The 15,235-nt window shown below is 49.6% G+C and overlaps 1 protein-coding gene across 3 annotated transcripts in view; it reads right to left on the minus strand.

The window, feature by feature from the left end:
* PGM1 (phosphoglucomutase 1) overlaps positions 1-15,235 on the minus strand; it is a 304,177-nt gene that overhangs the window by 279,912 nt on the left and 9,030 nt on the right. Inside the window, exon 2 of one of the 3 annotated variants that reach the window (XM_063939190.1) lies at positions 6,124-6,287. The exons of the other annotated variants lie outside the window; for them this stretch is intronic. The gene's annotated coding sequence lies outside the window, so the exon portion shown is untranslated. The remainder of the gene's footprint in view (positions 1-6,123; positions 6,288-15,235) is intronic. 3 annotated transcript variants of the gene reach the window in all.

Genomic DNA, 15,235 nt, shown 5'->3' on the forward strand with positions numbered 1-15,235 from the left:
TGTGCCCGGACGAGCGTACACAATAAGGAAGGATTTTGAATCCCGGGTAAGACTCATACCAGCCACACCAATCACACCGTACAACTTATGATCTGAACCCAGTTAACAGCATGATAACAGAGGAGCCTCTAGAAAAGATGGCTCACTACAGCAATAACCCGATTTTTTGGTAACAATAACTATGTACCAGTATTGCAGACAATCCGCACTTGGGATGGGCGCCCAGCATCCACTACGGACTACGAGAAATAGAATTATCGGTAAGTAAATTCTTATTTTCTCTAACGTCCTAAGTGGATGCTGGGACTCCGTAAGGACCATGGGGATTATACCAAAGCTCCCAAACGGGCGGGAGAGTGCGGATGACTCTGCAGCACCAATTGAGAGAACTCCAGGTCCTCCTCAGCCAGGGTATCAATTTTGTAGAATTTTACAAACGTATTTGCTCCTGACCAAGTAGCTGCTCGGCAAAGTTGTAAAGCCGAGACCCCTCGGGCAGCCGCCCAAGATGAGCCCACCTTCCTTGTGGAGTGGGCATTTACAGATTTTTGGCTGTGGCAGGCCTGCCACAGAATGTGCAAGCTGAATTGTACTACAAATCCAACGAGCAATAGTCTGCTTAGAAGCAGGAGCACCCAGCTTGTTGGGTGCATACAAGATAAACAGCGAGTCAGATTTTCTGACTCCAGCCGTCCTGGAAACATATATTTTCAGGGCCCTGACAACGTCTAGCAACTTGGAGTCCTCCAAGTCCCTAGTAGCCGCAGGCACCACAATAGGTTGGTTCAGGTGAAACACTGAAACCACCTTAGGGAGAAACTGAGGACGAGTCCTCAATTCCGCCCTGTCCGAATGGAAAATCAGATAAGGGCTTTTACAGGATAAAGCCGACAATTCTGACACGCGCCTGGCCCAGGCCAGGGCCAACAGCATGACCACTTTCCATGTGAGATATTTTAACTCCACAGATTTAAGTGGTTCAAACCAATGTGACTTTTGGAACCCAAAAAACTACATTGAGATCCCAAAGTGCCACTGGAGGCACAAAAGGAGGCTGTATATGCAGTACCCCTTTTACAAACGTCTGAACTTCAGGGACTGAAGCTAGTTCTTTTTGGAAGAAAATTGACAGGGCCGAAATTTGAACCTTAATGGACCCCAATTTCAGGCCCATAGACACTCCTGTTTGCAGGAAATGTAGGAATCGACCCAGTTGAATTTCCTCCGTCGGGCCTTACTGGCCTCGCACCACGCAACATATTTTCGCCAAATGCGGTGATAATGTTTTGCGGTTACATCCTTCCTGGCTTTGATCAGGATAGGGATGACTTCATCCGGAATGCCTTTTTTCCTTCAGGATCCGGCGTTCAACCGCCATGCCGTCAAACGCAGCAGCGGTAAGTCTTGGAACAGACAGGGTCCTTGTTGGAGCAGGTCCCTTCTTAGAGGTAGAGGCCACGGATCCTCCGTGAGCATCTCTTGAAGTTCCGGTTACCAAGTCCTTCTTGGCCAATCCGGAGCCACGAATATAGTGCTTACTCCTCTCCATCTTATCAATCTCAGTACCTTGGGTATGAGAGGCAGAGGAGGGAACACATACACTGACTGGTACACCCACGGTGTTACCAGAGCGTCTACAGCTATTGCCTGAGGGTCCCTTGACCTGGCACAATACCTGTCGAGTTTTTCCCAACGGTTTATAATCATGTGGAAGACTTCTGGGTGAAGTCCCCACTCTCCCGGGTGGAGGTCGTGCTGAGGAAGTCTGCTTCCCAGTTGTCCACTCCCGGAATGAATACTGCTGACAGTGCTATCACATGATTTTCCGCCCAGCGAAGAATCCTTGCAGCTTCTGCCATTGCCCTCCTGCTTCTTGTGCCACCCTGTCTGTTTACGTGGGTGACTGCCGTGATGTTGTCCGACTGGATCAACACCGGCTGACCTTGAAGCAGAGGTCTTGCTAAGCTTAGAGCATTGTAAATGGCCCTTAGCTTCAGGATATTTATGTGAAGTGATGTCTCCAGGCTTGACCATAAGCCCTGGATATTCCTTCCCTGTGTGACTGCTCCCCAGCCTCGCAGGCTGGCATCCGTGGTCACCAGGACCCAGTCCTGAATGCCGAATCTGCGGCCCTCTAGAAGCTGAGCACTCTGCAACCACCACAGGAGGGACACCCTTGTCCTTGGTGACAGGGTTATCCGCTGATGCATCTGAAGATGCGACCCGGACCATTTGTCCAGCAGGTCCCACTGGAAAGTTCTTGCGTGGAATCTGCCGAATGGGATTGCTTCGTAGGAAGCCATCATTTTACCCAGAACCCTTGTGCATTGATGCACTGAGACTTGGCTCGGTTTTAGGAGGTTCCTGACTAGCTCGGATAACTCCCTGGCTTTCCCCTCCGGGAGAAACACCTTTTTCTGGACTGTGTCCAGGATCATCCCTAGGAACAGAAGACAAGTCGTCGGAACCAGCTGCGATTTTGGAATATTGAGAATCCAATCGTGCTGCCGCAACACTACCTGAGATAGTGCTACACCGACCTCCAACTGTTCCCTGGATCTTACCCTTATCAGGGAATCGTCCAAGTAAGGGATAACTAAAATTCCCTTCCTTCTAAGGAATATCATCATTTCGGCCATTACCTTGGTAAAGACCCGGGGTGCCGTGGACCATCCATACAGCAGCGTCTGAACTGATAGTGACAGTTCTGTACCATAAACCTGAGGTACCCTTGGTGAGAAGGGTAAATTTTGACATGAAGGTAAGCATCCTTGATGTCCTGAGACATCATGTAGTCCTCTTCTTCCAGGTTCGCAATCACTGCTCTGAGTGACTCAATCTTGAATTTGAACCTCTGTATGTAAGTGTTCAAAGATTTTAGATTTAGAATCGGTCTCACCGAGCCGTCCGGCTTCGGTACCACAACAGTGTGGAATAATACCCCGTTCCCTGTTGCAGGAGGGGTACCTTGATTATCACCTGCTGGGAATACAGCTTGTGAATGGCTTCTAAAACTGTCTCCCTGTCAGAAGGAGACATCGGTAAAGCCGACTTTAGGAAAACGGCGAGGGGGAGACGTCTCGAATTCTAATTTGTACCCCTGAGATATCACCTGAAGGATCCAAGGGTCTACTTGCGAGTGAGCCCACTGCGCGCTGAAATTCATTGAGACGGGCCCCCACCGTGCCTGATTCTGCTTGTAAAGCCCCAGCGTCATACTGAGGGCTTGGCAGAGGCGGGAGAGGGTTTCTGTTCCTGGGAACTGGCTGATTTCTGCAGCCTTTTTCCTCTCCCTCTGTCACGGGGCAGAAATGAGGAACATTTTGCCCGCTTGTCCACGAAAAGACTGCGCCTGATAATACGGCGTCTTCTCATGTTGAGAGGCGACCTGGGGTACAAACGTGGATTTCCCAGCTGTTGCCGTGGCCACCAGGTCTGAAAGACCGACCCCAAATAACTCCTCCCCTTATTAAGGCAATACTTCCAAATGCCGTTTGGAATACGCATCACCTGACCACTGACGTGTCCATAACCCTCTACTGGTAGAAATGGACAACGCACTTAGACTTGATGCCAGTCGGCAAATATTCCGCTGTGCATCACGCATATATAGAAATGCATCTTTTAAATGCTCTATAGGCAAAAATATACTGTCCCTATCTAGGGTATCAATATTTTCAGTCAGGGAATCCGACCACGCCAACCCAGCACTGCACATCCAGGCTGAGGCGATTGCTGGTCGCAGTATAACACCAGTATGTGTGTAAATACATTTTAGGATACCCTCCTGCTTTCTATCAGCAGGATCCTTAAGGGCGGCCATCTCAGGAGAGGGTAGAGCCCTTACAAGCGTGTGAGCGCTTTATCCACCCTAGGGGGTGTTTCCCAACGCACCCTAACCTCTGGCGGGAAAGGATATAATGCCAATAACATTTTAGAAATTATCAGTTGTTATCGGGGGAAAACCACGCATCATCACACACCTCATTTAATTTCTCAGATTCAGGAAAACTACAGGTAGTTTTTCCTCACCGAACATAATACCCCTTTTTGGTGGTACTCGTATTATCAGAAATGTGTAAAACATTTTTCATTGCCTCAATCATGTAACGTGTGGCCCTACTGGAAGTCACATTTGTCTCTTCACCGTCGACACTGGAGTCAGTATCCGTGTCGGCGTCTATATCTGCCATCTGAGGTAACGGGCGCTTTAGAGCCCCTGACGGCCTATGAGACGTCTGGACAGGCACAAGCTGAGTAGCCGGCTGTCTCATGTCAACCACTGTCTTTTATACAGGGCTGACACTGTCACGTAATTCCTTCCAACAGTTCATCCACTCAGGTGTCGACCCCCTAGGGGGTGACATCACTATTACAGGCAATCTGCTCCGTCTCCACATCATTTTTCTCCTCATACATGTCGACACAAACGTACCGACACACAGCACACACACAGGGAATGCTCTGATAGAGGACAGGACCCCACTAGCCCTTTTGGGAGACAGAGGGAGAGTTTGCCAGCACACATCAGAGCGCTATATATATACAGGGATAACCTTATATAAGTGTTTTTCCCCTTATAGCTGCTGTATTGTTAATACTGCGCCTAATTAGTGCCCCCCTCTCTTTTTTAACCCTTTCTGTAGTGTAGTGACTGCAGGGGAGAGCCAGGGGAGCTTCCCTCCAACTGAGCTGTGAGGGAAAATGGCGCCAGTGTGCTGAGGAGATAGGCTCCGCCCCTTTTTCGCTGACTTTTCTCCTGCTTTTTTATGGATTCTGGCAGGGGTTAAAATTCATCCATATAGCCCTGGGGGCTATATGTGATGTATTTTCGCCAGCCAAGGTGTTTTTATTGCTGCTCAGGGCGCCCCCCCCTAGCGCCCTGCACCCTCAGTGACCGAAGTGTGAAGTGTGCTGAGGAGCAATGGCGCACAGCTGCAGTGCTGTGCGCTACCTTGGTGAAGACAGGACGTCTTCTGCCGCCGATTTTCCGGACCTCTTCTGTCTTCTGGCTCTGTAAGGGGGCCGGCGGCGCGGCTCTGGGACCCATCCATGGCTGGGCCTGTGGAGCTAATGTCCAGTAGCCTAAGAAGCCCAATCCACTCTGCACGCAGGTGAGTTCGCTTCTTCTCCCCTTAGTCCCTCGATGCAGTGAGCCTGTTGCCAGCAGGTCTCACTGAAAATAAAAAACCTAAACTAAAACTTTCACTAAGAAGCTCAGGAGAGCCCCTAGTGTGCACCCTTCTCGTTCGGGCACAGAGATCTAACTGAGGCTTGGAGGAGGGTCATAGGGGGAGGAGCCAGTGCACACCAGATAGTCCTAAAGCTTTCTTTAGATGTGCCCAGTCTCCTGCGGAGCCGCTATTCCCCATGGTCCTTACGGAGTCCCCAGCATCCACTTAGGACGTTAGAGAAATATATATATATATATATACATACATACACACACACAGTGAACCCAACAGGGTAGATAAATACTGTCTATGTGAACCTAATAGGGTAGATAAATACTGCACACTAGATTTTAATCATTAATGAGCTGAGCCCCAGCTCCTGTAATAGATCAGGTTCCCTGATCTACAGCCTCTATGAAATGCCGGGCAGAGGACTCCCCTGCAGGTAGGAATGGCAGCCAAAGTGAGATATTACAAACATTTTAGCATCTCCATGTACAGAAAAACTATGAGCGCTGCGAGCCGCCGCCGGGGAGCCCGCTGAGTAAAGCGGGAATAAGCTTCACCCCCACCTCATATCTTTAAAAGTAAAATACGCTGAGCCCGCCGTACAGAGCTGGAGGTAGCTCCGCCCCCCCGGCGCCAATTTCAAATCAAACCCGCTGCAGTGTAAAAATAAGCGGGAAGCGCCCTGTATCACCCGGCTGCATGTATGCTGCGGCCGGGGAGCGGAGATCGCTGAGCCCGCTTACAGAGCGGGCTGAAGCTCCGCCCCCCACATAATGGCGCCAATTTCAAAATAGTAAGTGCGCCTCTGATACACTCCAGCCTGTGTATGACTGGGGAGTAAAGGGGAGCCGTCCAATCACCACATATGTGCACAATTAAATCACTAAAACTGAAAGTGTAAAATCATACATCAGTGTGGAGGGGGGGAGATTGTACTCACCGCTGTCCAGATGTAGTCCTGACACGCGCCGCACTCAGCGGTGTTTACTCTGCTCGACAGAGCGGCCCCGACACGCGCCGCACGCAGTGGTGTCCAGTCACTTTTGAGATGGGACCCCGCCGGCAGCTCCCGCGGTGCAGACTGGCAGTGGCAGAGCTGTCAGTCTGTGTGTGTAAGAAAGAAAAACAAAAATAATAAAGAAAAAAGAACAAATTCTTCAGCTAAAACCCAAGTGACCAGCTCACCTCGGGCACTAACTAAGACTGGCTTGGAGTGGAGATAGTAGGGGAGGAGCTAGCCACAGTGTTAGAATTTTAAAGTACCAGCTCCCAATTACTGCCTACTATTTCCCCATTGTAACTACGGTCCAGTGGCCCCTAGTGGATGAAGGAGAAACATCTATTACACCCTATACAGACATAGGACACTACACCCCCAACATGACCCTTTTCACTGACCATGACCATAATACATCTATTACACCCTATAGGACACTACACCCCCAACATCACCTGACCACTGGCCATGACCATAATACATCTATTAAACCCTATACAGACATAAGACACTACACCCCCAACATGACCTGACTACTGGCCATGACCATACTACATCTATTACACCCTATACAGACATACGACACTGCACACCCAACATGACCTGACCACTGGCCGTGATCATAATACATCTATTACACCCTATACAGACACAGGACACTACACACCCAACATGACCTGACCACTGACCATGACCATAATACATCTACTACACCCTATACAGACATAGGACACTATACCCCCAACATGACCTGACCACTGGCCGTGACCATAATACATCTATTACACCCTATACAGACATAGGACACTACACCCCCAACATGACCATAATACATCTATTACACCCTATACAGACATAGGACACTACACCCCCAACATGACCATAATACATCTATTACACCCTATACAGACATAGGACACTACACCCCCAACATGACCTGACCACTGACCATGACCATAATACATCTATTACACCCTATATAGACATAGGACACTACACACCCAACATGACCTGACCACTGGCCATAATGCATCTATTACACCCTATACAGACATAGAACACTACACCCCCAACATGACCTGACCATAATACATCTATTACACCCTATAGAGACATAGGACACTACAACCCCAACATGACCTGACCACTGGACATGACCATAATACATCTATTACACCCTATACAGACATAGGACACTACTCCCCCAACATGACTTGACAACTGGACATGACCATAATACATCTTCTTTGAAAAAGTCACGGGTCACGTGACGAAACGCGTCAGGACTCCTCCCCCTTTCTTTCACTGAACACCTGCATCTTCCAGGACACAGCTACTCCACCTGAAATTTACCTGCGGCAGTGACGGGCGGCCATCATTTGGCACGGAATCGAGCCGTGGGCTCTGTGCGGCAGCTGCGACCGGTTTCATTATCCTCCATCCCGCTGACCACCGGCGGACGGTGCACGTCCAGGTAGTCTGGGAGGAAGCTTCTCACTGCAGCCGGATCTCTGTGGCGGTGTCTTGTCCAGCAGCCTCACGCCTGCCGTCCACACTTGTCTACACGGCACATACCGGGTGACTATCAGCAGGTCAATTGAGCTCAACTCAGCGGTTGGTTTACACATCTAGACACGCCACGTACCCTCCAGCTTCACTATCTATTGGGCAAGCTCTGGACTCACCAGGGGACGCTCGGGTCCACCAGCCCATATGGAGAGGTAATTTCTTTCATATACAACCAACATATGCCGATAATCTGCATTGAAGTTCACTCCTTAAACGTGCAGTCAAACCCCTTTCACATCGCACAAATAACCCGGTACCGACACGGCATATTGCCGTGTCGAACCGGGTCAGTGTGCGATGTGAAAGCACACTGGCCGATTTAGCGGGTCGCCTGACCCGGTAAATCAACCCGGTAAAAAAGAAGGGTTTTACCCGGGTTGATTACCGGGTCAGGTGCGGTGTGAATGGGAGCCGTGTCGATGCGACACGGTTCCCATTCACAAGATAGGGAGAGGCGGCGCTGGAGATGAGCTCATCTCCCGACGCCGCCTCCACCCCCGCCCCTGCTGCTGCTGCGCGCTCCGTTGTTATGGCAACCGACCCGGTATATTGCCGGGTCGGAAAGCCAGCAGCGGAGTGCAAATGCCGGATCCCACCCGGTAAGTACACGTTTGTCTTACCGGGTAGGATCCGGCATTTGCAGTCTGAATGCAGCATCACTGTGTCCTACTCAGGAATCACATTCAGCAGCTGTGGCAACAGTGTTTCCCAAGGATTGTAACACATTGTTACATTTGAACTTTCAATCAGCCAGTTCAGTGAAATTTTAATGTTACAAACAACAATTGCAATAGCTTAGATTATTCATGTGTTTTTAAATATATGCATGTGGCAAACCAGAAAGCTACGATCAATATTACCTATGAATTGTCTTTATTAAATTGTATTTTTATTAGATTATTGTGAATATTAAATACACATATTTTTATAAAATCATTTGACTCTTTGGTTGTTACTGAACCTGTGAAATTATGGTGTGTGGATTTCATGAGCGCCTCTATTAATTTCTTTAACATCTATTACACCCTATACAGACATAGGACGCTACACTACCAACATGACCTGACCACTGACCATGACCATAATACATCTATTACACTCGATACAGACATAGGAAACTACACCCCCGATATGACCTGACCACCGGATGTGACCAAAAATAAGAATTTACTTACCGATAATTCTATTTCTCGTAGTCCGTAGTGGATGCTGGGGACTCCGTCAGGACCATGGGGATTAGCGGCTCCGCAGGAGACAGGGCACAAAAGTAAAAGCTTTAGGACTAGGTGGTGTGCACTGGCTCCTCCCCCTATGACCCTCCTCCAAGCCTCAGTTAGGATACTGTGCCCGGACGAGCGTACACAATAAGGAAGGATTTTGAATCCCGGGTAAGACTCATACCAGCCACACCAATCACACTGTACAACTTGTGATCTGAACCCAGTTAACAGCATGATAACAGCGGAGCCTCTGAAAAGATGGCTCACAACAATAATAACCCGATTTTTGTAACAATAACTATGTACAAGTATTGCAGACAATCCGCACTTGGGATGGGCGCCCAGCATCCACTACGGACTACGAGAAATAGAATTATCGGTAAGTAAATTCTTATTTTCTCTGACGTCCTAAGTGGATGCTGGGGACTCCGTCAGGACCATGGGGATTATACCAAAGCTCCCAAACGGGCGGGAGAGTGCGGATGACTCTGCAGCACCGAATGAGAGAACTCCAGGTCCTCCTCAGCCAGGGTATCAAATTTGTAGAATTTTGCAAACGTGTTTGCCCCTGACCAAGTAGCAGCTCGGCAAAGTTGTAAAGCCGAGACCCCTCGGGCAGCCGCCCAAGATGAGCCCACCTTCCTTATGGAATGGGCATTTACAGATTTTGGCTGTGGCAGGCCTGCCACAGAATGTGCAAGCTGAATTGTACTACAAATCCAACGAGCAATCGTCTGCTTAGAAGCAGGAGCACCCAGCTTGTTGGGTGCATACAGGATAAACAGCGAGTCAGTTTTCCTGACTCCAGCCGTCCTGGAAATATATATTTTCAGGGCCCTGACAACGTCTAGCAACTTGGAGTCCTCCAAGTCCCTAGTAGCCGCAGGCACCACAATAGGTTGGTTCAGGTGAAACGCTGACACCACCTTAGGGAGAAACTGGGGACGAGTCCGCAGTTCTGCCCTGTCCGAATGGAAAATCAGATATGGGCTTTTGTGAGACAAAGCCGCCAATTCTGACACTCGCCTGGCCGAGGCCAGGGCCAACAGCATGGTCACTTTCCATGTGAGATATTTCAAATCCACAGATTTGAGCGGTTCAAACCAATGTGATTTGAGGAATCCCAGAACTACGTTGAGATCCCACGGTGCCACTGGAGGCACAAAAGGGGGTTGTATATGCAGTACTCCCTTGACGAATGTCTGGACTTCAGGAACTGAAGCCAATTCTTTCTGGAAGAAAATCGACAGGGCCGAAATTTGAACCTTAATGGACCCCAATTTGAGGCCCATAGACACTCCTGTTTGCAGGAAATGCAGGAATCGACCGAGTTGAAATTCCTCCGTGGGGGCCTTCCTGGCCTCACACCACGCAACATATTTTCGCCAAATGTGGTGATAATGTTGTGCGGTCACCTCCTTCCTGGCTTTGACCAGGGTAGGTATGACCTCTTCCGGAATGCCTTTTTCCCTTAGGATCCGGCGTTCAACCGCCATGCCGTCAAACGCAGCCGCGGTAAGTCTTGGAACAGACAGGGTCCTTGCTGAAGCAAGTCCCTTCTTAACGGCAGAGGCCATGGGTCCTCTGTGAGCATCTCTTGAAGTTCCGGGTACCAAGTCCTCCTTGGCCAATCCGGAGCCACGAGTATAGTTCTTACTCCTCTCCGTCTTATAATTCTCAGTACCTTGGGTATGAGAGGAAGAGGAGGGAACACATACACTGACTGGTACACCCACGGTGTTACCAGAGCGTCCACAGCTATTGCCTGAGGGTCCCTTGACCTGGCGCAATACCTGTCCAGTTTTTTGTTGAGGCGGGACGCCATCATGTCCACCTTTGGTTTTTCCCAACGGTTCACAATCATGTGGAAGACTTCCGTGTGAAGTCCCCACTCTCCCGGGTGGAGGTCGTGCCTGCTGAGGAAGTCTGCTTCCCAGTTGCCCACTCCCGGAATGAACACTGCTGACAGTGCTATCACATGATTTTCCGCCCAGCGAAGAATCCTTGCAGCTTCTGCCATTGCCCTCCTGCTTCTTGTGCCGCCCTGTCTGTTTACGTGGGCGACTGCCGTGATGTTGTCCGACTGGATCAGCACCGGCTGACCTTGAAGCAGAGGTCTTGCTAGGCATAGAGCATTGTAAATTGCCCTTAGCTCCAGTATATTTATGTGGAGAGAAGTCTCTAGACTTGACCACGTTCCCTGTAAATTTCTTCCCTGTGTGACTGCTCCCCAGCCTCTCAGGCTGGCATCCGTGGTCACCAGGATCCAATCCTGAATGCCGAATCTGCGGCCCTCTAGTAGATGAGCACTCTGCAGCCACCACAGAAGAGACACCCTTGTCCTCGGAGACAGGGTTATCCGCTGATGCATCTGAAGATGCGATCCGGACCATTTGTCCAGCAGATCCCACTGAAAAGTTCTTGCGTGAAATCTGCCGAATGGAATCGCTTCGTAAGAAGCCACCATTTTTCCCAGGACCCTTGTGCAATGATGCACTGACACTTTTCCTGGTTTTAGGAGGTTCCTGACTAGCTCGGATAACTCCCTGGCTTTCTCCTCCGGGAGAAACATCTTTTTCTGGACTGTGTCCAGAATCATCCCTAGGAACAGCAGACGTGTCGTCGGGATCAGCTGCGATTTTGGAATATTTAGAATCCACCCGTGCTGTTGTAGCAGTACCCGAGATAGTGCTACTCCGACCTCCAACTGTTCCCTGGACTATGCCCTTATCAGGAGATCGTCCAAGTAAGGGATAATTAAGACGCCTTTTCTTCGAAGAAGAATCATCATTTCGGCCATTACCTTGGTAAAGACCCGGGGTGCCGTGGACAATCCAAACGGCAGCGTCTGAAACTGATAATGACAGTTCTGTACTACGAACCTGAGGTACCCTTGGTGAGAAGGGCAAATTGGGACATGAAGGTAAGCATCCTTGATGTCCAGGGACCCATATAGTCCCCTTCTTCCAGGTTCGCTATCACTGCTCTGAGTGACTCCATCTTGAATTTGAACCTTTGTATGTAAGTGTTCAAAGATTTCAGATTTAGAATAGGTCTCACCGAGCCGTCTGGCTTCGGTACCACAAATAGTGTGGAATAATACCCCTTTCCCTGTTGTAGGAGGGGTACTTTGATTACCACCTGCTGGGAATACAGCTTGTGAATTGCTTCCAATACTGCCTCCCTGTCGGAGGGAGACGTTGGTAAAGCAGACTTCAGGAACCTGCGAGGGGGAGACGTCTCGAATTCCAATCTGTACCCCTGGGATACTACCTGTAGGATCCAGGGGTCCACTTGCGAGTGAGCCCACTGCGCGCTGAAACTCTTGAGACGACCCCCCACCGCACCTGAGTCCGCTTGTAAGGCCCCAGCGTCATGCTGAGGACTTGGCAGAAGCGGTGGAGGGCTTCTGTTCCTGGGAAGAGGCTGTCTGCTGCAGTCTTTTTCCCTTACCTCTACCCCGGGGCAGATATGACTGGCCTTTTGCCCGCTTGCCCTTATGGGGACGAAAGGACTGAGGCTGAAAAGACGGTGTCTTTTTCTGCTGAGAGGTGAGTTGGGGTAAAAAGGTGGATTTTCCAGCTGTTGCCGTGGCCACCAGGTCCGAAAGACCGACCCCAAATAACTCCTCCCCTTTATACGGCAATACTTCCATATGCCGTTTGGAATCCGCATCACCTGACCACTGTCGTGTCCATAAACATCTTCTGGCAGAAATGGACATCGCACTTACTCTTGATGCCAGGGTGCAAATATCCCTCTGTGCATCACGCATATATAGAAACGCATCTTTTAAACGCTCTATAGTCAATAAAATACTGTCCCTGTCCAGGGTATCAATATTTTCAGTCAGGGACTCCGACCACGCCACCCCAGCGCTGCACATCCAGGCTGAGGCAATCGCTGGTCGCAGTATAACACCAGTATGTGTGTATATACTTTTTAGGACATTTTCCAGCTTCCTATCAACTGGCTCCTTGAGGGCGGCCGTATCAGGAGACGGTAACGCCACTTGTTTTGATAAGCGTGTGAGTGCCTTATCCACCCTCGGGGGTGTTTCCCAACGCGCCCTAACTTCTGGCGGGAAAGGGTATAATGCCAATAATTTCTTAGATATCAGCAATTTTTTATCGGGGGAGACCCACGCATCATCACACACTTCATTTAATTCTTCTGATTCAGGAAAAACTACGGGTAGTTTTTTCACACCCCACATAATACCCTTTTTTGTGGTACTTGTAGTATCAGAAATATGCAAAGCCTCCTTCATTGCCGTGATCATGTAACGTGTGGCCCTACTGGAAAATACGTTTGTTTCTTCACCGTCGACACTGGAGTCAGTGTCCGTGTCTGTGTCGACCGACTGAGGTAATGGGCGCTTTAGAGCCCCTGACGGTGTTTGAGACGCCTGGACAGGCACTAACTGACTTGCCGGCTGTCTCATGTCGTCAACAGTTTTTTGTAAAGTGCTGACACAATCACGTAATTCCTTAAATAAGACCATCCAGTCAGGTGTCGACTCCCTAGGGGGTGACATCACTAATACAGGCAAATGCTCCGCCTCCACACCATTTTCCTCCTCATACATGCCGACACACGCGTACCGACACACAGCACACACACAGGGAATGCTCTGATAGAGGACAGGACCCCACTAGCCCTTTGGGGAGACAGAGGGAGAGTTTGCCAGCACACACCAGAGCGCTATATATGTATAGGGACAACCTTATAAATAAGTGTTTCTCCCTTATAGCTGCTATATATGTTTTTATATGCCAAGTTAGTGCCCCCCCCTCTCTTTTTTACCCTGTTTCTGTAGTGCAGGACTGCAGGGGAGAGTCAGGGAGACGTCCTTCCAGCGGAGCTGTGAGGGAAAATGGCGCTTGTGTGCTGAGGAGATAGGCTCCGCCCCCTTCACGGCGGCCTTTCTCCCGCTTTTTATGAGGTAAAATGGCAGGGGTTAAATACATCCATATAGCCCAGGAGCTATATGTGATGTATTTTTTACCATAAATAGTGTTTTCATTGCGTCTCAGGGCGCCCCCCCCCAGCGCCCTGCACCCTCAGTGACCGGAGTGTGAAGTGTGCTGAGAGCAATGGCGCACAGCTGCAGTGCTGTGCGCTACCTTTCTTGAAGACAAGTTGCCTTCTGCCGCCGATTTCTGGACCTCTTCACTCTTCTGGCTCTGTAAGGGGGCCGGCGGCGCGGCTCCGGGACCCATCCATGGCTGGGCCTGTGATCGTCCCTCTGGAGCTAATGTCCAGTAGCCAAGAAGCCCAATCCACTCTGCACGCAGGTGAGTTCGCTTCTTCTCCCCTTAGTCCCTCGATGCAGTGAGCCTGTTGCCAGCAGGACTCACTGAAAATAAAAAAACCTAAGTCTATACTTTTATTCTAAGCAGCTCAGGAGAGCTACCTAGATTGCACCCTTCTCGGCCGGGCACAAAAACCTAACTGAGGCTTGGAGGAGGGTCATAGGGGGAGGAGCCAGTGCACACCACCTAGTCCTAAAGCTTTTACTTTTGTGCCCTGTCTCCTGCGGAGCCGCTAATCCCCATGGTCCTGACGGAGTCCCCAGCATCCACTTAGGACGTCAGAGAAATACATCTATTACACCCTATACAGACATAGGACACTACACCCCCAACATGACCTGACCACTGACATGACCATAATACATCTATTACACCCTATACAGACATAGGACACTACACCCCAACATGACCTGACCACTGGCCATGACCATAATACATCTATTACACCCTATACAGACATAGGACACTACACCCCCTACATGACCTGACCACTGACCATGACCATAATACATCTATTACACCCTATACAGACATAGGACACTACACCCCCAACATGACCTGACTACTGGCCATGACCATAATACATCTATTACACCCTATACAGACATAGGACACTATACCCCCAACATAACCTGACCACTGGCCGTGACCATAATACATCTATTACACCCTATACAGACATAGGACATTACACCCCAACATGACCTGACCACTGGCCATGACCATAATACATCTATTACACCCTATACAGACATAGGACACTACACCCCCAACATGACCTGACTACTGGCCATGACCATACTACATCTATTACACCCTATACAGACATAGGACACTACACCCCCAACATGACCTGACCACTGACCATGACCATAATACATCTATTACACCCTATACAGACATAGGACACTACACCCCCAACATGACCTGACTACTGGCCATGACCATACT

This window comes from Pseudophryne corroboree, chromosome 9 (assembly GCF_028390025.1).
Source record: "Pseudophryne corroboree isolate aPseCor3 chromosome 9, aPseCor3.hap2, whole genome shotgun sequence".
NCBI classification, from domain to species: domain Eukaryota; kingdom Metazoa; phylum Chordata; class Amphibia; order Anura; family Myobatrachidae; genus Pseudophryne; species Pseudophryne corroboree.